This window comes from Apodemus sylvaticus, chromosome 5 (assembly GCF_947179515.1).
Source record: "Apodemus sylvaticus chromosome 5, mApoSyl1.1, whole genome shotgun sequence".
Taxonomy (NCBI): Eukaryota; Metazoa; Chordata; class Mammalia; order Rodentia; family Muridae; genus Apodemus; species Apodemus sylvaticus.
The window spans coordinates 139,557,458-139,580,725 of record NC_067476.1 but is presented as its reverse complement, the minus strand read 5'-3'; the positions used below and the strand labels follow the sequence as shown (position 1 = coordinate 139,580,725).

The following is a 23,268-nucleotide window of genomic DNA, read 5'->3' as shown; positions in this document are numbered from 1 at the left end:
GACCACTAGAGAATAGGCTCCCAGCTTCCTGGTATCAGAGAACTCAGTGTACCCACACTATTTCAGTCTCTTCAACAACTCAGTAAAGGTTGTATTGCTACAGTCTCCATTGTACAGATAAGGAGAGTAAGACTCCTAAGGTTAAATGTGTCTACAGGGGGGCAGTGAGCAGGATAAGTGAATAAATAAATATAAATAAATAAATAAAAATTAAATAAAATTAACTCCCCACACCAAAAAGGAAAGGAAAAAAGAAAAGAAGGAAAGAAGGAAGGAAGGAAACAAACAAACAAACAAACAAACAAACAAAGGTGCCTACAGAGATGATACAGATGGGTCCACGTGATGTTTCCAGGTTGACTTTGTACTGATATGTATTGAGCATTTCTCAACAAGACAACCAATCAACTGGCCAAGCAATTGACCTTCACTGTGTATCTTTCATTGGTGACCTGGAGATATGTCCCTCTTAATGAGATGTTCATTAAGTTTAAAGTTTAAAGAACTTAGCCAAACAATTGAGAGAATAAACTAAGAAAAATTAAAAAAATCTATAACAACAACAACAACAACAACAACAAACTGTATACAGAAAATATTGTCCCATTCAGTGATAGTGGAAAATAGGAGTCCCCTGCACACAATGACAGCTTGGAATCAGGCCCAGTGAAAATGAATTCACCTACAAGTGTCCTAAGAGAAGATTTCAGAGACTAACAGGGGGATGAATAAAATCAATGACATGTGCCAGACGGTATGGGTGATATATTGGGGATGTATGTGTAGAAAATCTATCTTCTGTGAATCGAAGAAACTATAGTCACGAATAAAAAAAAAAATGAATCATCATCAATAAGAAAAACTCTCATTTTAAAAATAATCCATGACAGATTTCTAAAACATGCAGCAGTGTGGGGTGGGGAACAGGGGGGCACCACTAGAAAGTCTCAGACTCCAGGGATGTGAGAGGCTCCCAGGACCCAATGGGGATGACATTAACCAAAATGCCTAACAGTGGGGAGATGGAACCTGAAGAGACCACCTACTATAAATAGACATGGTCCCCCAGTTGAAATATAGGGCCATCCACCCATCTCAAAATTTTTGATCCAGAATTGTTCCTGTCTAAAGGAAATTCAGGGACAAAAAGTGGAACAGAGACTGAAGGAAAGGCCATCCAGAGACTTCCCCAACTTGGGATCTATCCCATGGACAGACACCAAACCATGACACTTTTGCTGATGCCAAGATGTACTTTCAGACAGGAGCCTGGCATAGCTGCCCTCTGAGAGGCTCTACCAGCACCCGACCGAGACAGATGAAGCTACTTACAGCCAACCATTGGACTGAGGCCGGGGACCTCTAAGGAAGAGTTAGGGGAAGGATGAAGGAGTTGAAGGGGATTGCAACTCCATGGGAAGAACAACAGTATTGACTAACGGGACCTCTCAGACCTCCCAGGGACTAAGCCATGAACCGAAGAGCATACATGGCAGATCCATGGCCCCTCCCACTACATATGTAGCAGAGGACTGCCATGTCTGGCCTCAGGGGAAGGGGTGGCACTTGGTCCTGTTGAGACTTGATGCCCTAGAGAAGAGGGGTAAGATGGGAGTGGGTGGGTGGGTGAAGGAGCACCCTCTTAGAGGTGAAGGGGAGGATGGAGGGGGTGGAGGGCTTATGGTGGTGAGTGGGAAGGGGACAACATTTGAAATGTAAATAAATAAAATAATAAAAAGAAATACATTAAAAAGTAAAAGCAAAACAAAACAAACAAAAACCTAGGGCTTAAAATGACACTTTAAATATTGATTATAAAACAGTTTTACCCTCTAATTTCTCCACATTTCTGTTTCATGTCTTTGTGTGTAAAGTGTTCTTCCTTTGAAACTTGCTGTTGTATATGTTTTGTGCTGTTTGTATAGTGGTGTTCCAGTTAATCTTCCAGCTTTAGCTGCTAAAATTATACGACTGTGAAGACTAGCCTTTGATTCTGTTAGACTGCTTTCATGTTCTGTATTGAGTATCTTTAAGTATGGTTGAAAAGATTCCATGTCTTCCATTAAGGCTGGCTGTTTTACATACATACATAAATACATATGAACAGACACATACTCATACATACATATAAATACACATACTTTCCCACCTTTTAAGAAAAGCATTCATATATGACCATATACTGCATGTAGTTTCAGTGTTGTAGTGAGACTGGTGAGATGATTCAGCAGCTAAGAGTGATTGCTCCTCCTGCAGAGAATTAGAATTCCATTCCCAGCATCCATGTTGAACAGCTTCCTACCACCTATAAACATCAGGGGATCTGTTACTGACTTTTGGCTTCTGAGGACACACACTGACATACACACGCACATAAATAAAACTAAAATCTTAAAAACAGTTTTAATAAAACAGCTGTATTTCCAATAACACCTCCTGCAGGAGGGCTGCTGGCCTGCTGCTGTGCTGCTGAACAGTATGTAGTCGTTTTGGGAGCAAAGCAGTTACCACGGAAACCAGCAGAGCTACCCCCCAGGAGGTGCACAGCTCATAGAAGAGTTCCGCCCTCGTCAAGCCCAGATGTTCCAGAATTTTGGGGAAGCAGGTGGTGGTAGTAGTGTCACTGGCAGCACCAGTAGCAGAGGAACAGCAGCAGCAATGGCTAGCGAGACCTCTGGCCATCAAGGCTATCAGGGTTTCAGGAAAGAAGCTGGAGATTTTTACTACACCGCAAGCAACAAAGACACTGTGGCAGCAGGAGCCCCACAGTCTCCTCAGCGAAGGCCTTCGGGCCTGTACAGAGTTATGGACCTCCCCCCCCCCCCAGCAGCTTTGGCAAACAGTATTCGAGTGAGGGTCACGTGAGCCAATTTCACGCACAGCACTCTGTCCTTGGTGGTGTGTCTCATTATCAGCAGGATTACATAGGGCCTTTCTCTCCTGGGAGAGCTCAGTATTGTAAGACCCCCCAAAACTGAGGGTGCTCCAACACCCCACGCCTCGGAAGGCGACACCCACATCACTCGCGAGAAAAGGTCTCGATGCAATAGCAGGAGGATTTCTTTATTTCAGAATTCTGGGTTCCACAGCTGTATACCACGCAGGGGTAGAGGACTGAGGACCCCGTGCAACTGAAGTCAGGGGTATTTAAAGGGGAAAAATCACAAGACAAGTGTAGGAGGACACAATTCACAAGGCAAGGGGTGGAGGACAAAACATGCACGGAATGGGGAAGTACAGAATGAGGAAGTAAGGAAGGTTAGAGATTATCTGGAGCAAACGTCCTTCGGGCATTGTATAGTTAAATATTGGAACTAGAACAGGGTGGGCTATCTTTCTCAAGCTGAAAGCAGAAAAACAAGTTACTCTGTGATGGGCTAGTTGTTTAGAGGTCTAAAAACATTGAGTTGGGGGTCTCTCAGTATCAACAGCAGGCCTCTAGCCAACAGCAGCAGCAGTAACAATATTATCAAGTACAGCAGTTGAGACAACAGCTCTACTAATCCCATCAGCCTCTGCCACAAGCCACTGGACAACCAGCCTCTGTCTCATCACATCTACAGTCTATGCAACAGCCCTCAACTCTGCCATCTTCTGCTGGTTATCAGTTAAGGATGGGTCAGTTTGGCCAGCACTACCAGTCTTCTGCTTCCTCCTCTTCCTCCTCCTCCTTTCCTTCACCACAGCGTTTCAGTCAGTCTGGACAAAGCTATGATGGCAGTTACAGTGTAAATGCTGGATCTCAGTATGAAGGGCACAATGTGGGTTCTAACGCACAGGCTTATGGAACACAAGCAAATGATAGCTACCAACCTCAGTCTATGAAAACTTGTGAACAGGCAAAGATTCTGCCAGGAAACCAGCGGGGCAGCAGCAGCAGCAACCACAACCACAACCTCAGTAACAGCAGCAGCAGCAGCAGCAGCAGCAGCCCCCACAGCATGTGATGCAGTACACAAATGCTGCCACCAAGATGCCTCTGCAAAGCCAGGTGGGGCAAACAACCAGCCTGAGGTTCCTGTAAGGTCCCCTATGCAGGTTCACCAGAACTTCAGCCCTATTTCTAACCCTTCTCCAGCTGCTTCTGTGGTTCAGTCTCCAAGCTGTAGCTCTACCCCTTCTTTCACGCAGAGTGGTGAGACTCTCCAGTGTGGGCAAGGCAATGTGCCCATGGGTTCCAGGAACCGAATTTTACAGCTAATGCCCCAACTCAGTCCAACTCCATCAATGATGCCCAGTCCTAATTCTCATGCTGCAGGATTCAAAGGGGTTGGATTAGAAGGGGTGCTGGAAGAGCGGCTGACTGATCCTGGGTTGAGTAGTTTGAGTGCTCTGAGTACTCAAGTGGCCAATCTTCCTAATACTGTCCAGCACATGTTACTGTCTGATGCCTTGACACCTCAGAAGAAGACGTCTAAGAGGCCCTCATCATCATCTAAGAAAGCAGATAGCTGTACAAACTCAGAAGGCTCCTCATAGCCTGAAGAACAACTAAAGTCCCCTATGGCAGTCATTGGACGGAGGTTGCTCTAGTAGTTCAGAAGATCAAGGTGAGAGAGTGAGGCAACTAAGTGGCCAGAGCACTAGCTCTGACACCACCTATAAGAGAAAGCTGGTTCCTCACCAGCCAACACAAGGTGCTCAGAATGAGACGCTTAGGCTCAGTACCAGTCCTGCAACTAAGGATGAAGCTGTCTCTCCAGGTGCTAAGGACACATCACTGTCATCTGAGGGGAACACAAAATTCAATGAGAAGACAGTTGGGGTGATTGTCTCCTGAGAAGCCATGACAGGCCGGGTAGAAAAATCTGGTGGACAAGATAAAGGCTCCCCGGAGGATGACCCTGCTGCTAGTCAGAGACCACCTAGCAATAGTGGCGCAAAGGAAATCAGCCACACATGACTTCCACAGCCAGATCCTCCAGGAGGAGGGAGCAAAGGAACCAAGAATGGTGATAATAAGAACTCTAACCACAATGGAGAAGGGAACGGCCGCAGTAGCCACTCTGCGGTAGGCCCCAGCTTCACAGGCAGGACTGAGCCTAGCAAATCTCCTGGAAGTTTGCGTTATAGTTACAAAGAGTTTTGGGTCAGCTGTACCACGAAATGTCACTGGTTTTCCTCAGTATCCCTCAGGACAAGAAAAGGGGGGATTTTGGCAGCCATGGGGAGCGAAAGGGTAGAAATGAGAAGTTCCCAAGTCTCCTACAGGAAGTGCTTCAGGGCTACCGCCACCATCCTGACAGAAGGTATCCTAGAAGCACTCAGGAACATCAAGGGATGGCTAGGGGCCTGGAAGGAACTGCAAGGCCCAACATCTTAGTCAGTCAAACCAATGAATTTGCCAGCAGGGGCCTTCTGAACAAGAGTATTGGACCCCTGTTAGAAAATCCGTGCTGGGGACCATGGGAAAGGAAGTCAAGCTCCTGAAATGAAACAGATCAAGTTGTCTGACTATCCCATTCCCAGAAAGTTTGAGACAGAACCTCCATCATAATCTGTGATATATCCCTACTAAGACAGATTGTCAGGGACCCAGGAGCTCACTCATTGGGACACATGGGTACTGATGCCAGAATTGGGAGGAATGAACGTCTCAACCCAAGTTTAAGTCAGTCAGTCATTCTTCCCGATTGGTTGGTGTCCATGGAAACAAAATTGAAATCCCAGAGTGGGCAAATAAAAGAGGAAGACTTTGAACAATCCAAATCTCAAGCTAGTTTCAACAAGAAATCTGGAGACCATTGCCATCCTCCCAGCATCAAACATGAGGCTTACCATGGCAATGCCAGCCCTGGAGCAGCAGCCCATGATTCCATTTCAGACTATGGCCCACAAGATGGCAGGTCCACACGGATGCAGCGGGTCCCTGGTAGAGTTGGTAGTCAGGAGACTATGAGGGGTCGGTCCTCTTCTCAGTACCATGACTTCACAGAAAAATTGAAGATGTCTCCAGGCAGGAGCAGAGGCCCAGGGGGAGACCCTCATCACATGACCCCACATATGGCCTTTTCAGAGAGAGCCAATAGGAGTTCTTTACATGCTCCTTTTCCTCCCAACTCAGAAAGCCTGGCCTCTGCTTATCACACAAGCACCAGGGCTCATGCTTAGGGGGACCCTAATACTGGTTTGAATTCCCAGCTCCATTATAAGAGACAGATGTACCAACAGCAACAGGAGGAGTATAAAGATTGGGCCAGCAGTTCTGCTCAGGGAGTGATTGCTGCTGCACAACATAGGCAGGAAGGGCCACGGAAGAGCCCACGGCAGCAGCAGTTTCTTGACAGAGTAAGGAGCCCCTGAAAAATGACAAAGATGGTATGATGTATGTCCCTCCAGTAGGTACATACCATGACCCAAGCACTCAGGAAGCTGGGCACTGTCTCCTGTCTAGTTGGTCTGCCTGCCAAAAGCATGGACTTGAAGCACAGCTCTCAGAAGTTACAAGAGTCTTGTTGGGATCTTTCTCGGCAGACTTCTCCAGCCAAAAGCAGCGGTCCTCCAGGAATGTCTAATCAAAAACAGTATGGGCCAAAGTCAGATGGACATTGACTAGCCGAGTCTGCACAGTCATCCAAACTTCGTGATGTAATGTTACCGCTTCTGGGTCAAGAGGATCATTCTTCTCAAAATCCTTTAATCATGCGGAGGTGGGTTCGTTCTTTTATCTCCCTTATTCCCAGTAAGAGACAGTCACAAGATGTAAAAAACAGTAACATTGACGATAAAGGGCGCCTCCTCCACCCGTCAAAAGAAGGAGCCGATAAAGCATATAATTCCTACAGCCATCTTTCTCACAGTCAGGATATCAAGTCTATTCCTAAGAGAGATGCCCCCAAGGACCTTCCAAATCCAGATAATAGAAAACGTCCTGCTGTTACCCTGACAAGCCCTGCTAAGACCAAAATACTGCCCCCATGGAAGGGGTGGGGATTAAAATTGGAAGCTATAGTTCAGAAGATCACATCCCTAAATATTAGGAGGAGTGCATCTGCAAACAGTGCTGAGGCTGGGGGAGACACAGTCACCCTGAATGATATACTATCTCTAAAGAGTGGTCTTCCTGAAGGTGGGACTGTGGCTACTCAAGAGGTTGAGATGGCAAAGCGAAAGGCTGAGGTGGTATCTGACCTAGTCAGTGCAACTAACCAGGAATTGAATATTGAAAAGCCTCTTCCAGGGCCTTCCGAAGAGCGGTGTGGCAGCAGGGATGACAAAGCTAAGACAGAGGCACACGTAGAAACAGCTTCTACTGGAAAGGAACCCTCTGGTACTATGACATCCACAGCTTCACAGAAGCCTAGTGGTAACCAAGGGAGACCAGATGGTTCCCTGTGTGGGGCAGCACCACTAATCTTTCCTGACTCAAAGAATGTAGCTCCAGTGGGCATAATGGCCCCTGAGGCAAACCGCAAGGCTGAAGAGAAAGAGAATGATATAGTCATGATTTCACCCAAACAAGAAAGTTTCCCTCCAAAAGGGTATTTCCCATCAGGAAAGAAAAGGGGAAGACCAATTGGTAGTGTGAATACGCAAAAGAAACAGCAGCAGCAACCACCTCCACCTCCACCTCCTCAGCCCCCTCAGATGCCAGAAGGTTCTGCTGATGGAGAGCCAAAGCCAAAAAAGCAAAGGCAAAGGAGGGAGAGAAGGAAACCTGTGGCCCAGCCAAGGAAGCAGAAAACTGAACAAGCAGTTCCCATTGTAGAACCTCAAGAACTAGAGATCAAGCTAAAGTATGGTACCCAGGCACTAGATAAAACTGATGCCAAGAACAAGTCTTTCCACCCTTACATCCATGTAGTAAATACGTGTGAACTTGGAGCTGTTTGTACAATCATCAATGCTGAGGAAGAAGAACAGACCAAATTGGTGAGGAGCCAGAAGGGTCAGAGATCTCTGACTCCTTCCCCCAGCAGCACAGAAAGCAAGGTGATTCCAGCTTCATCCTTTATGCTGCAGAGGCCTGTGGTAACAGAGTCTTCTGTTATGGGGCATCTGGATTGCTGTCTCTGTGGCAAGTGGGCCAGTTATCATAACATGGGTGACCTCTTTGGACCCTTTTATCCCCAAGATTATGCAGCCACTCTTCCGAAGAATCCGCGTCCTAAGAGATCCACAGAAATGCAGAGCAAAGTCAAAGTTCAGCACAAAAGAGCCTCTAATGGTTCTAAATCTGACACTGAGGAGGAGGAGGAGCAGCAGCAGAAGGAGCAGAGGAGCCTGGCCGCCCATCCTAGGTTCAAGCGGCGCCATGGCTCAGAAGACTGTGGTGGGGGTCCTCAGTCCCTGTCTAGGGGGCTTCCTTGTAAAAAAGCAGCCGCCGAGGGCAGCAGTGAAAAGACTGTTTCAGACACAAAGCTCTCTGTACCTACCACTTCAGAAGGTGGTCCTGAGCTGGAATTACAAATCCCCCAACTACCTCTCGACAGCAACGAATTTTGGGTCCATGAGGGTTGTAGTCTCTGGGCCAATGGAATCTACCTGGTCCGTGGCAGGCTCTATGGCCTGCAGGAAGCGCTGGAAATCGCCAGAGAGACGAAATGCTCCCACTGCCAGGAGGCTGGCGCTACTTTGGGCTGCTACAACAAAGGCTGCTCCTTCCGATACCATTACCCATGTGCCATTGACGCAGATTGTTTGCTGCATGGGGAGAATTTCTCGGTGAGGTGCCCCAAGCACAAAGTGTGACTGTGGAGATGAGAAGGTGGTGGACACACATGATGGAACGGAGTCCTCCTGCTGTGAAACAAACCCACTCTGCCCCGCCCTGCACCCCCGCCGCACCTGCCCACGCCAGTACTTCCTTCCTATGTTCTCACATCACACTCAAACTGGTGACACCACAGGAAAAGAAAGTACAAGATGTTGGAATGGCTGTTTCCAGGGACACAATCTCCATAGCGACAATGTAGGGGAGGGGAAGGGGCGGGCTGACGGGGAAACAGGGAGTTAAAAGGTGGGAAAAAATATATATCAATCTATTTTTAGTCTGGAAAGACTGTTTAAATGAAAGGTGCGCTATCCCTTTTGATTCTATTTTAAAATTATCTAGTTAACTCAAAATTTGTTCCAATGACAATGAAATTCAAATGTGAAATTGAACTGAACAAACTCATCTCATAAAAGATGGGGTGTAGCTTTGATCTTTAGCCTGTCTCACAACAGTTCTATGCCCAGGACTGGAAGGGCAGACAAATGACAACCACCCCTCCCTTGGTCAGAATCTTCTCACAGAGGAAGTTTGGGGGACGGGGACAAAATGGGGATGGTCATTTTCAAAAGTGCAGGGAATGATGCTTAAACACAAAAATACATTTTTTCTTTCCAGATACACTATTTATTTCTTTTTTTCTTTTTTGGGGGTGGGGTGGGGTGGTGGTGTAATTGGCAGATGCCCCAACGTCATGGCTGTACCCTGGATCACTGTGGCCCCACAGCTGTAGGTATACCTGAGGAGTGGCTTATCTCTGGAGCCCTCTTTCCTTGGCACATTCCATGTAGCTGGGACCCTTGGGGACCCACAGGATCCATGGAAACCGTGGAGGCCCAGGCCTCTGCTGCTGAGACAAGCAAGGTCTGGGGAGAACTGTGGTGTGACCCATGTGGGCGGGCTAAGCTGACCAGAGCCAGCCACTTTAACACGTCTTTATTGCTTTTATTTTTAGAGTGGAAGAGGGGCTTGTCAGATGCTACATGATTCTTTATGTTGTATTGTTTTGATTCGTAAATTGTATATTTTTAAAATATATGAGTTTTAAGAAAAGAAAAAACAACAAAAAAATCTTGTTAAGGTCTTAAGAAGGGATATGTACATCTTTCAGGGGTCACTCTGCTGTGGGGATACAATAGCTGTTTTACAAACAGTTTTATTTAAAAAAAAAAACAAAAATCAAAAAAATTAAAAAAAAAAAAACCAACAACCCGTAATAAACTTCATTTTAACCTTGAAAAAAGATGTGCATATTTATTAAAAATTTGAAATCTCATTTTGAAGAATATTGGCATGACTCTATAGGATATAATGTCATCTAACCGTTTATTTCTAAAATGTCAAGAGATTGAGGCAGGTATTGAATGACTACACATTTCCCCATAAGCCACTTGTAAAAACAACACTGCCCCCTCCCAGCGGTCTGAGCTAGTGCAGGTGGTTTACTAGGGTTACTCTAGGGATCAGCCAGCTGGTGGCATGTTCATTGACTAGCTTCTAGATACAGAATTCAGAATAACCAAATTATAGAAAGTTGTTTCCAATGTTACCCAGAGGTGGTTCTAGGGTCTGAATAAGCAGACTGCACAAGAAAAGAAGGCTCCCAAGCTGGAACATCTTTGATCCTGACACCTGGATGGCCATAGGATGAAAAAGAGGAAGGAAGAACCCACCGTTAACATGTGCTGCTCTCATACTTATCTTTGTAGAAGATAGCTGTGCTTCTGTTCATGATAGGTTCAGAATGAAGGCCCAGGAGATGCCCGCCTTCAGTAATGGGTATAAAAAATGAGGCCCATCTCCTTAATTGAAGACTGTGAAATGGAATTTCATTTACCCTGATCAAAAGTAAAACAAGGAAATCATGACATTTCAGGAAAAGAATAGAACTGGAAGACATTGTAGTAATTGAAATTAGCCAGATTCAGAAAGGAACAATTTTCTGTCTCGTCCAAATGATATATAAACTTGTATGTATACATTTGAATGTGTGAATGCATATCAGATCATAAAATAAGGAGACAATCAGAGGAGAAGAAGGAATTTTACGGAAGTAGAAGGGGAAAGGAGAGCTAAGGATGTGATGCCGTGAAAGCGAGAGGAAGGAGGGAACGCTTAACAAGGCGTGGGCGGAGGAAGGGCTGCAGGGGAAAGAGAGGGGCAGGGACTAAGGGGTAGGAAAACAGCACAGCAAACCAACTGCTTTTTATAGTGAATCTAAAAATAATAGAACCAATTACATACAATTATAACTAAGGAAGAACAGTTGGCTTGTTCTAGAGATGAGCAGACAGGGTGGAGAACCAGAGAAATGTTAGAGAGACAGCCAGGGGTGAAGTGGTCAGACTTAGAGAGAAACTGACTCCAGCCTGCTCTCTGTGCTCATGTCCTTTGTGTTTGCTGCCTTCTCTGCTCAAAGCATGTTTTCCCTTCACTTTGCCACCTAAAACTCTTCTCTTGCTTCAGTGAAACTTCAAAACTTTCATGAAGCCAGTTTCCAGTCTGTTCGAGGCTCCTTCTATGTGGCTCCAAATGCTTGCTACAGCACAGTCTTTAGAACATAGCTATGGCTGTGTCACTGTTGAGTCCAGACTCCAGTAAGAAGCCTTTCTCTATAAACTAAGACAAATCATTGAAGAACAAAATCTAAACAGTCAACAGAAGCCCCATGAACCTTGATTGTTATTAATCTAACACAGTATCATCTATGTCTTCAAATTTGTTAGTGTAAATACACCCTCTACACAAACAGTACTTTCCCTGTGCTTCCTGTTCCAAAGTTTGCTGAAGACCCTCAGATGTGGGTCACATTGGGGGATTCCCTACTTACTGGTTTGGAGGATGATGCATATGAAATCCTTGTTTTTCTACTTAGGCACCTGGAACTCTAGGGTGACTTGGCTTTTATATATTGAGGTCACAGGATGAGAAGCAAGTCTTGGTTTCAGGATGTTTTAAAAAGACTCCAAAGTAAATACCTAAGGTAACCAACTTATTCCAAATCAAAGGTCACCCAAGATGACTGAATGGCACTGATGAGTGGTGATAACCATTTTTCAAGACTAATGCACAGAGTTGTGCATCTCAAGGCAGCCAAAAAGTGACTGGTTCAATGAGTGTAGCAGGAACGGTGGGGCTGCCTCTATGTAAACGCTGGGGGCCGTGCAGATGCAAAAGCATCTCCTGCAGGAGGACCAAATTGAGGACTCCCCGAGATACCAAGGATTGCTAGTGCAAACAATGCCAGCCAATCAGGAACTACTGTTTATAGAAGAGATGCTTTTTTGGGACCAATGGGTGTGTGGGTGAAGGGTATTAAAGAAGCTTGCAGCAGTGCGCAGATGAGCTTGCAGCAGCGTTTCTAACCTGCTCTCGGAATCTGTGTTGTTGACTCTGTGCCAATTCCCCAAGGGCAGGGAGGGTCTGGTGAAGAGATGTCCAGAGCATAGGCAACAGAAGAGGGCTCAAAATGAATGAATGAGAGGAGGTTTCAGTGGTCATATGACTAGGCTATCTCATTTAATCATTTTGAAACTCAGAGATAAAGACACATGCTTAAGGTCATGCGATAAATAGGGTAGACTTATGGCTCCCTTCACACACCGCCCCCATCCTTCCTATGTTGCCAGGAGCCATTCTCACTTAGATCTCAAAACCTCCCCCTTTCAGCCATCTCACATGCTCAAGCCTGCCTTTAGAAGGAAAAATATTAGCTTTCAGGTTTGCACATAGTTGGTCAGCACATATAGAGCTCATGTTGATTAGAACAAACAGAGCTCACCTGCAGTTAGGTTACTATAACAATCTCTTTCCACTTCACCTCCTTGTGACCATTTTAGTTTGCCAGCTTCCTTGAAGCCCAAGCCAGCTTTGTCATGAGATTCTGAGAGAAAATTCTGAGAGATTACTTCCTAGAGGCAATGTTTAGAGACAGTGCTTGCCCCCTAAGAGACTGTTCCCAAGAGACAACGTTTGCCCCCTCATATCCCCTCCCTACATCCTGCTTGCTTTCTTTTATATTGCAGTGTATAAAACAATAAAGTTTGACAGCTTGATCAGAATACTATCTTGCTCTCTGTCTCTTGAGTCTCTTGTCTCTTGTCCTCTCCTAGGTGGTCCGGGGACCCTATTGACTGTCCTGTGGGTCAGGACACTATGTTCTCTCATTCCATGTGAATGCCCTCATGATCTGTCATGGTAGAGCTAACCTTGTGAGTGGATGCTGTGATGGCTAAATCACAACTCCCCCCATCTCTCCGACTCAAGCTCCTGCGTTCAAAATGAATGCAGCTTTCTAGATGCATTTGTTCATTGAAAAAATTTTTTAAATTGCAATATGGTTGTTACATGCAACTGAAAATTATAGAAACAAAATAAAAGGAAGAAAATAAGTGGTCACTCCTGCAAGTGGTCATGGCTACCATGCTGTTGACAATTAGTGTTTCTTCTTCATGAAGCTAGCACGGCTGGTTGAATGTCTCACAGCCTTCCTACTTTGATATAGGCCATGACTATTGAGTGTGTGACCCACGTGTTGCTATTGTACAAGAGAGAGATGATATATGAATATGCAGGCTAGGATGGCTGTGGGATGAGAAAAAATCTAGATCCCTTGGCTTTAAAGGATAAACAAAAGAAGCTGGGGTATATTAGGATTTGAAGTAAAACTCATGAACTCCATCTGGCTCTGAATATAATTGGGTCAAGTTCCTGAAAGGATGCCCTTTATTTTATGTTCTTAGTATTGAATTTATTCTCTGACTGACTTTGGAAGACAATAGTAACTGAAGAATTTATGGATGAAGACAGACAGGAAGTTCTGTGTAGATACACCTCTTATGTGAGTAGAGAAGTAGTTTAATCCCATCAGGAAGAAGCTAAGTGATTCTGTGACAGAGACTCCACCTTGTAGCCAGAAATGGTGTTTTCTTCCTGATAGCCCAGGGCTCTTCTTGAGTCACTGAGATGGGTCAGCAAGAGAGGCATTTATTTCATAGGCCTAATGATACATGTTGTCTTGGCAGAGCCCATTTTAAGGTGGAAAGAGGTAACCAACTCTTCATTTTACCTTCTGAACTTAACAGGCACACATTCACACATGCACCTGTATTCACACATAAACACCATATACACACAAGCACAGAATAACGTACAAACATGAGCAATATACAGATGTTTCGATGGCCATATAGACTGTGGACTATGAAAAAGCTGGTGTCTGGCCTCCTCAGGATGTCTGTGACAGAAACAGCTTGACTGTAGGAATGACAGAGGACCATATCCCATTTTAGGAGCTCACTCCACTCTGAATTTTTGGGCACAAGCACTACCTCCAAACCCTGCAGCTCATGCACACATCTCTTTACTTTGTAGACTGCAGAAGCACAAATACCTATAATCAGACAATTGGAAATGATCCCTGCCCTTTATTTATCATCAGGAACTGTTCTGCTCTTTCTTCTATCTACTAGTGATTTTTAAGGAGGTTTAGACAGGAAGAGGCTTTGTAGGGATGAGAACTCAGGGTCTACACCCCACTGAGTGGACAGACAGCACTGCCCCAGCCCACGGAGTTTTCAACAGGGGACCCTAGAAGAGAAGTGCAGAGAAACAGAGACAGGAGACGCAAAGAACAAGGTCAAGACAAATTAACTGCTCAAGACCAAGACAAATTAACTGCTCAAGACCTCGTAAACTGTATTTTCTCAGGGAACTTATACAGGCAGGGGAAGAAGTGAGCAAGTGGGATTCTTCAGGTAGTCTGGGCATTCAGCCAAGGTGAATCTCTGGCAGCTGCAAGATGTTTTCTTCTTCTGGGAGGGCACAGTGGCCACTCGATTTCTCCAAGGTCTGTAGCTGAGGAGAAGTCAAAACTGAAGCCTATCTTTAAAATGAACTCTAAACAAAGTCAGTTTGGCTCCTGGCATCTCTTCTCTATTTATTTAGTTTTTGTGAGGCCGGCGAGAAAGCAGACATCTATAGGTCTCGTTGATGCATGAGTGGGCATTAACCAAAAAAGGGGGGGAAGCAGTGACCTGACCCCTCTCATGGGGAACAGAGGATTGTCCTTCCCACATCTTAGGCAGCTCTTGGTGTCTTTTGGAGAGGAGGGGCAGAGCCTATCTTGGTGGGAGATCCCTACATAATATAGAGTGGTTCGAGGACCGACACCAACCCCTATGCAGATCGGGTGTGCTTCACAGGGACACAGAAGCAGATAATTGGGTCCTCCCCCTGTGATGCCTTGCTCTACACCCCTTGCAGGTGCCCACACTGAGTTCACGCCATGCTGAACCAGTGTGCATAGTTCTGAGTTGCTATGCATCCCCCGTGGGGGCGATGTCATCGCATGGCTCAGCCAGGCCTCTGCCAGCCAAATCAAGTTGATGATCATGTACTTGTATGGTTTTGAATGCCACAGAGTCAACCTGCTGTCTAATGAATCCTATCAATTGGTTTAAAATAAAGGGTCCTAAAATAGCTATCAAAAGCACACAAAGCAAGGACCCAACAAGGGGCATCAGGAGGGAAAACATGCTACTAATCAGTGGCCGCTCTAGAAAATTTCTTTCTCCGTAGATCCTCACTCAGCTTATGGAGTTTAATGCACCTGTAATTCTATCAGGCGAGATTCATTAATATAATAGCAACATTCTTTCTTAAGGAAAAGGCAGGTTCTACCCTTTTTAGCTGGTCCAAGGCACGGCAATTCTGTAAGGTAACTTGGGCAAGTGAGGTTATTTGTCCTTGCAGAGAAGCCAAAGATTTAGCAGAAGCCTCTATAGCTAACTGAAATTGTTTAGTTAACTTATTGGTGACTACAATAGAATGTCCCAATGATCCACCTGCCGATCCAGCGACCACCACAGAGGTAGTAAGGGAAAGACCAATTACAAAGGGCAAAAATAATGCACATTTCTCTCATCTGAAATGTTCAGAAGACATAAAAATTTCTGCAGGGTTATGAAAAGTTAGTTGAGGAATCAAGGTAACAGGGAGGCACAACATAGAGGGATCAATATTTTTTGACAAGTATTTAGTGAGGGTGCCATTACACCAAATAAAATATCCTCTTGGTGCAAAAATATCAGAAGATGGAGTCTGAGTAATAGTGCATCTTCCTTTTCCAGAGTCTGAATAACAAAATGGAAATTTGGAAAGTGGCCAATAAAGTTCAACCTCAAGAATAGGAGAGATCTTTATTGCTTTTACTGTTGTAGAATTTAATGTAAAAGAAGAGGGGACAGCTACTAAGGGTGGATGGCCCAACATAGCTCACAAAAAAACATGAGGAGAGGTTTCCCAATCCTGAAACACTGGCCAACATCAGCTCTTCCCTCAAGAGGAAAATCCAAGAAAATGGACGAGTAGCAGGAGAGACAGAAAGCTGGCTGTTAAGCTCTCAGTCTGTATTTAAAATATGAGAATAGACAGCAGATTGTACTTGAGCAAGAGAGCACCAGATATAAATCTTGCTACTAGAAAGACTTTCTTTTCTGCTCATATACATGGCTACTTTTACAGAAGAAGTCCAGCGGCTATCCCAAGGATCCCAGACAACCAAGGTATATCCTATGGATGATTTAAAGAATGTATCCCGATTATAATGGTACTGGCTGATAAAATTTTCTTTTTTCAAAGGAATGGGCAAATGTATGTTGCAGCAACCCCAGGGACATCCTACATTCTCTTTTATCCAGTTGGTAGAACATGGCAAATTGTACTGGTCATAAAGAAAACAAAGGGCAGGCCACGCTCTACCTGGTCTACACTTGAAATCTGTAAAATTTAAATATAAGGCCTTTTGATACCCTGAAGGGGGGGCAATCAGCAGTAGCCAATATCTCCCCTTTAATCTGTCCATAATGAGTCCAATTTTTAGCTAGATAAAATCGCCATGTGCCATGGACTGACCCAGCTGGGGGAGTCATGACCGAGGGAAAACCAGGGCTTTGGTATTCAGGAAGGCACAGGCGCGGCGAGGTAATGACAGACAGACATACCAAAGAGCGGTTTGAATCTGCTGCAACTTTACTTTTTAGTCAGGCATATTTATAGTATATTGAGGAACAGATTGAGGTTGGCACACCTCCAGAAACACTCAAACAATTGCTAAACAAGGTACATTTCCATCTTAATTAGAACAGTAAGTAGACACGACACAAAGCCCACAGGAACTCTTGCTCTATGAACCATGATCAAAAGCAGTCTTAGCTCATGAACCTTAGACACATGGTGTTCGAGTTTAACTTGTGGTTTAATAATCAATAGGAGAACCTGGGCCTTCAGACCAATTTGTATGCCATAAGCCTTCTTCTGCCATCAAAAGTCAAAATGCTTTAAGAATGAGCACATATACACTACAAGAGCCCTCTACACTGCCCTGGACAGCAAACACCAGAGTGATCTGGCTCAAGCTAATCTGTGTCTATAATCTAAAGAATATTATAGGACTTTCTACCCTTCAATGCTTTTATTTATTACCTTCTTATCAGAAGTACCTGTATAAAGCAATAGCTCATCAGTAGTCCTATACTTTTTCATACTGTATTCTTCCTGCTACAAATTATTCATAACATTCCCTAATGTCTCTGTTCTTTGTGCATTACCTTTGCTAAGGCTAGTGATAAAGACAGACCCTGTTGAAAAACACCCCAAGACTTTGTTTCACTAAGGTTCAACATGAGTTCATTGGGTTTAGGACTGGAAGCAGTAGGCATAATCGCCACATCCTCTTTTCTTTCCACCAGAATACCAAGTTCTCCTTTATCAATTAACCAGCTTGTAGGCTGGGATCGTGCTGTATAAAGAATTAAGAATAGGAAGAAGAAAGACACAGTGTAGAACCCATAATTCAGGAAGCGCAATATCCTTGGAGAACACTGAGGCCCTTTCTAAGGCCAGAGGTGGGCACATTGCCAGGGACCTCCAGGGAGCCTAAGCCCCGAGGGGCATTTATCTCCCGTCTGCCTTAATGACATACTGTCATGTCACACAGACGACTGGAGTAGGTGTGGCAGCCATGCGAAGGGGGATGTTGAGTCTGCAGATGTCTGTAGCGTCAGCATTAGTAGGAGGCATCCAAAGGTACCAAGGACCGCGGTCGTTTTCAATGATTAGCATCTCTCCTTAACCACTCTGGCAGCTAGCACACTCCTTTGGCATCCTGTAGAAAAAACACAAACATGCCCTCTTCCCCACACTCAGAGAGTTCCTTGGCATTTAAATTTAAAAATTTTTTTTGTGTATGGAGATATGATTCTCCCCTTTTTTTATTTATAAAAATACTGTTTTAAAGTTCTATGGGCCTGTTCCACAATATCTTGTCCTTGAGGATTATTAGGAATCTCAGCAATATGACTAATATTAAATTGTTAAAAAAAATCTTAGTATAGAAAAACAACATAGTTTTATTTTTAGTTGCTTCCCCTGTTTTAGCAGTTGTAAATAGAAAGCTTAAAAAGCTGTCAATAGTCATATGTATATTTTTAAAAAAAATTTTTTAAATCAGAAATATGAGTTATATCTATTTGTCTTGATTAGGTACGAATCCTCAAGGATTAACACTATTATGTGGTACATGAAAAAACTGAGGACACTGAGGACAAGTCTTTGTAATCTGACTTGTACTTTTTCTAGAAATATCAAATTACTGTCTTAAACTATTATTGTTTTGATGATGTAAAGAATGAGACCTTTGTGTAAAGTCTATAATCTGCCTGATATGTAAATCTGTTGTGGCATTGTCCTCATTAAGAAGTCTGGACAATTTAGTATGAACTTTTAAGTGTCCGAAAGGCAAGAAACAGTACATGTTTCTTAAATTAAGCTGTATTTGTATAAAATTTGAAAATTAGCAATATCTATAAAAATATAATTTTAAGCAGTTGTAAGCCATGAGCTATCTATTTTAATTATCAATCTACAAATTAAAAGCTTGATTATTTAACGTTTTAAAGAACAGTGGCTATAGCATATAATTTAATTATTTGTGAAGCAGGAGGAAAATTTAAGAGAATAAACATATGATCTAATTATATATATATTTCTTTATCATTAGAGGAGCTGTTTATAAATATAGCAAATGTATTTTTTATTGGCTGCATGTATATATTTATAAAAGTATGCATAGAGGCAAATTCTAAAAACTTGTCTTTGGAATAATGATTATCAAATTTGCTTAAAAAGTTTGCTATGCAATAGGCCAAATATTAGTATTCTTTCATAAGCAATGTAATTGCTGTTTGGACTAAGGAATAAATATGGTTCTTTTATAAAATATTTTTATGATTCTGTCTTATAATTTTGTATTAACATAGCAACAGAATTATAATAGGGTGTTTAAACTTTATTTGGAGGTGAAGAAATAAGAATTTTACATTAATGGTCCCTTTTGCCAAAGGACGGCTGTGAAACAGCCAACAATTGACTTTCCTGCACTGTTATTTATCCCTCATCAGTTAATTGTCCAGGGGATTAGGATTTGCATTCCCCTTGAGACTACCAAACGGAGGTTTAAGTTCTTCTGTTGCAAGCTTGAGGTGAGGTCTTAACAAAGTAACATTTTCTCAAAGCTTTTGAAAATCATTTAAATCAAATAAACTGCAGCTAATGGAACATTGGCAGTTTAACTATATTTTAAATTTTCTTTTGTAATATTAGAGCATGCCCATAACTTTGAAGAACAAAACTCAGTTTTAAATAATCTATTCACTTTAATATCAAGAGCATTACTTTCACATACAAGGTTTGATTGCCAGTTCTTACTGTGAATGCATGGCAGTGTAGCTTTTAATGCATCAGCAAAGAGACATTGTCTTAAATTCTATCTTTTATAAGTCTAGTTTCTAGGATAAGAATTACATAAATCGTATCTTAACTTAGATGTATCTTTAGAGACCTGTTTTTCTGGGTTGGCTCATGTTATCTGTTCTTTAGAATGACTCCAACCCTGAGTTATCAATTTAAAGCTAACTTTCTGTTACCAATGTTATAAATTTTTTAATCATACCCAATAACTTATAAGTCAAAACTATAACTAAGACATGTAAAACATATTTATATCTCAAAAACCAGTCAGGAACAAAAGTGAAATTGTTATAAACATATTTAAACCAGACAAAAGTTTCTTACATTTTTAACTGTAGTTTCAAGAGAAAAGCACCTTGTCACTTGTTGAATCCAATAAACACAATCACAGAATTTTATTTATTTATTTTTTTTAGGAAAAAACGGCCATCAGCTCTCTTTCTAAAGATGTTGAAAAGCTGTTGACCCCTTTAAGAGTGGCTTGTGTAGATAACCAGCCCAGAGCAGAACTTCTCCAGCTGCACTTGACTCCCAGCCACAGTGCAGGGTAACAAATCAGTTTCTCTTGTGCAAACTGAGACTGCCTTTTAAACAAGTTAAACTAAATCAAACCATGGGCAGCCAGCAGATAAAGTTTTAACTATTTTTTCAACATGAAATACACAACAACCAATTATTCAAACAACAAAAACAAACACAAACTGACAGATATATAGACAGACATATGGTGCACCAAGGATAGACAATAGACAGAGAGGGAAGAAAACTTGATGTCCCAAAGAGATCCAGATATCCTAACCAGAACTAAGGATATCTCCAGTAGGATCCAGGGAGGAAGCAGGCCGTCTCCCACTTTCTCCTAATCCCCAGGAGACACCTGAAATAGCTTATAAGCATTTTCCTTCTTTTGATACAACATCTCAGACACGGAACAACTGCTTTTCTGAAACCTACTCTCTCTCTCTGGTTCAAGATCTAACTCTTTATCTCCTTCTTCTGGGAATTCTGCCAGAGAAGGGAGAGGAGGCACAGAGGCAGCCATTGATAGTTGCTCCCCAGATCCCTGCTTTTCTAACTTCTCCATTTCTTCTCAACATGTATGAGTTTTTCATTTATATATCTACCATTTCTATTTCTTGAGAGCCATGCACAGTATACATATATTTGAGCTAAGAAAATTTCTAGCAACTTTTTAAAATATTTGTTGTTTTTTGTTTTTAGTCTTTTTATTTTATTTTCTATAAAAATAAACATTTGTGAAAATCTTAGTTTTTAACCCTTAATTCTTCGCGTCTTGAGGGCCTCCTTGAGACCATTAAGAAAAGCTTCATGTTTATCCAATACCTGTCCCATAATACGTCGCCTGGATTACCCCAGATCTCCCACAGACAGGTGTTTCTGTGGTGACCAACTATCCTAGATCTCCCACAAATAAGCAGCTCAGTGGTGACCAATTTATCCCAGATCTCCCACAGACAAGCGTTTCTGTGGTGACCAAATATCTCAGATCTCCCATAGACAAGCGTTTTTGTGATGACCAAATATCCCAGATCTCCCACAGACACGTCTCTGTGGTGACCGATTATCCTAGATCTCCCACAAATGAGCACTTACGGTGGTTCGAAATGATGAGCAGCTGCTCCTATAAGACGACATTCTCTGTGATCCTTACTCAGGAAGGAGCCCCATGTTGGGCGCCAGTTGTTCCGGCCTGCGGGGTTTTCGACAGGGGACCCTAGAAGAGAAGGGCAGAGAAACAGAGACAGGAGATGCAAAGAACGAGGTCAAGACAAATTAACTGCTCAAGACCTCGTAAACTGTATTTTCTCAGGGAACTTATAGGCAGGGGAAGTAGTGAGCAAGTGGGATTCTTCACGTAGCTAGGGCTTTCAGCCAAGGTGAATCTCTGGCAGCTGCAAGATGTTTTCTTCTTCTGAGAGGGCACAGTGACCACTCGATTTCTCCAAGGTCTGTAGCTGAGGAAAAGCCAAAACCGAAGCCTATCTTTAAAATGAACTCTAAACAAAAAGTAAAGTCAGTTTGGCTCCTGGCACAGCACTATGGGTTTTTCTTGGGGTAGATGCAGTCATTTGCCTACAGTCTGGCCTCCAGATCAAATACTCTTGATTGGGTCTACTAGTCAACAGGAGGCAAGTTTGAAAGCCTCAATTTCCAGAGGAAGAAACAGATTTCCGAGAGTCCTACCGCTGTTAAGGTCACACTTGCTAATCACAATAGGCACTGTCTGGATGCTTCTACCTACATTCTACTGCTCACAGCTGTCCCTAAGCTTCTTTGTCCCTTTTCCCACAGGATGCTTTGTTTGAATTGGTCATCAAACCTTGTGACCATGTCAAGCCAGAACAGCACCTAAATAAATGGGAGCTGCGCCTTGGGCTGAGAGACAGCACAGAGATGGACCACGGCTCCTTAGGAAGCACCGAGAGTGGATACTTAACAGGAGATCACATTAGCAATGGACGACCTTGTGGTTCTGGGTGCTCGTGCAGTTACAGCCTGCTGTGGCCTTGCTATGGCTTCTGTATTCAAATCCCCTCACTGGCTGCCTCCCACCATATTCCACAAGCCCATGAAAATCTTGTTCCCAGCTATGTGGCACAGGACCAAAGGCCATGGTTTTGCACACCGGGAATATAACCTGGGGATACTAAAGTTGGGCATGGAGATCTCAGTTTCTTTAGCTAATTAATAGGTTAACTAACATCTTGTATCTGAATAGCTGTGGCAACTGGAAAGGAAAGTGTCTGGAGCATCCTGAGGATGATGAGGGGGCTTGGAGAGGGCTCATTAGAGTCAGAAATGGGAAGACCTGGGTTCAAATACTCAACTTCCCATTCCTGTCTGCTGACCTGAGATGGGGCTTATCCGTCTCTGTGAAGTGGAACTAGAAACTGCAGCTTGACTCCCCGTTATTCACCTGCACAGAAAACAGATGAGAAACATGTGTGAATGTCTGCACACTAGGCAGGCTGTGGACACAAGTGCTAGTAATGTTTGTTATCACATTATTTTTTACTTTATTTTATTTTTTACTTTATTTTTTTATTTATTGAAAAGGGAAGTAAAAACACTTTATGATAAAATTAAAGATTTACATGGAAAATATTTCAGATAAACACGTTAAAATTGACAATTTTCATGGAAAATTAAAGAGTAAAGTGGTAGATGTGTAAAACATTGCTAAATTAATTGAAATATAGAATAGAAACATTTTATGATAGAATTGAAGATTTACATGGAAAATATTTCTGATAAAATTGTAGAAAAATGTAGAAAAACATGTTAGAATCGAAGATTACCATGGAAAATTTTATATAGATATAATAATGGTAGGCATAAAAGTATTCCTAAGTTGATTGAAAGTGGAATTATAACCACTTTCTGATTAACTTGAAGATTTACATGGAAAATGTTTCTGATAAAATTGAAGAAATATATAGAAAAACATGTTAAAATGAAAGATTATCATGGAAATTTTATAGATAAAATGATAGGCATAAAGATAATTCTAAGTTGATTGAAGGTGGAATTATAAACATTTTCAGATAAAATTGAAAATTACATGGAAAATATTTCTGGTAAAATTCAAGAAATATATAGACAAACACGTTAGAATTGAATATTTCACGGAAAATTTTACATATAAAATGGTAAAAAAGTTTACATATAAAAACTCTTTCTAAATTAATTGAAGGTGGAATTAGAAACATTTATGATAAAATCAA

At 42.7% G+C, this 23,268-nt stretch overlaps 1 pseudogene; it reads left to right on the top strand.

Moving 5' to 3' along the window:
• The first annotated feature begins 2,478 nt into the window (after nt 1-2,478).
• Nucleotides 2,479-8,721, top strand: LOC127684656 (transcription factor 20-like; annotated as a pseudogene).
• The last annotated feature ends 14,547 nt before the right edge of the window (nt 8,722-23,268 follow it).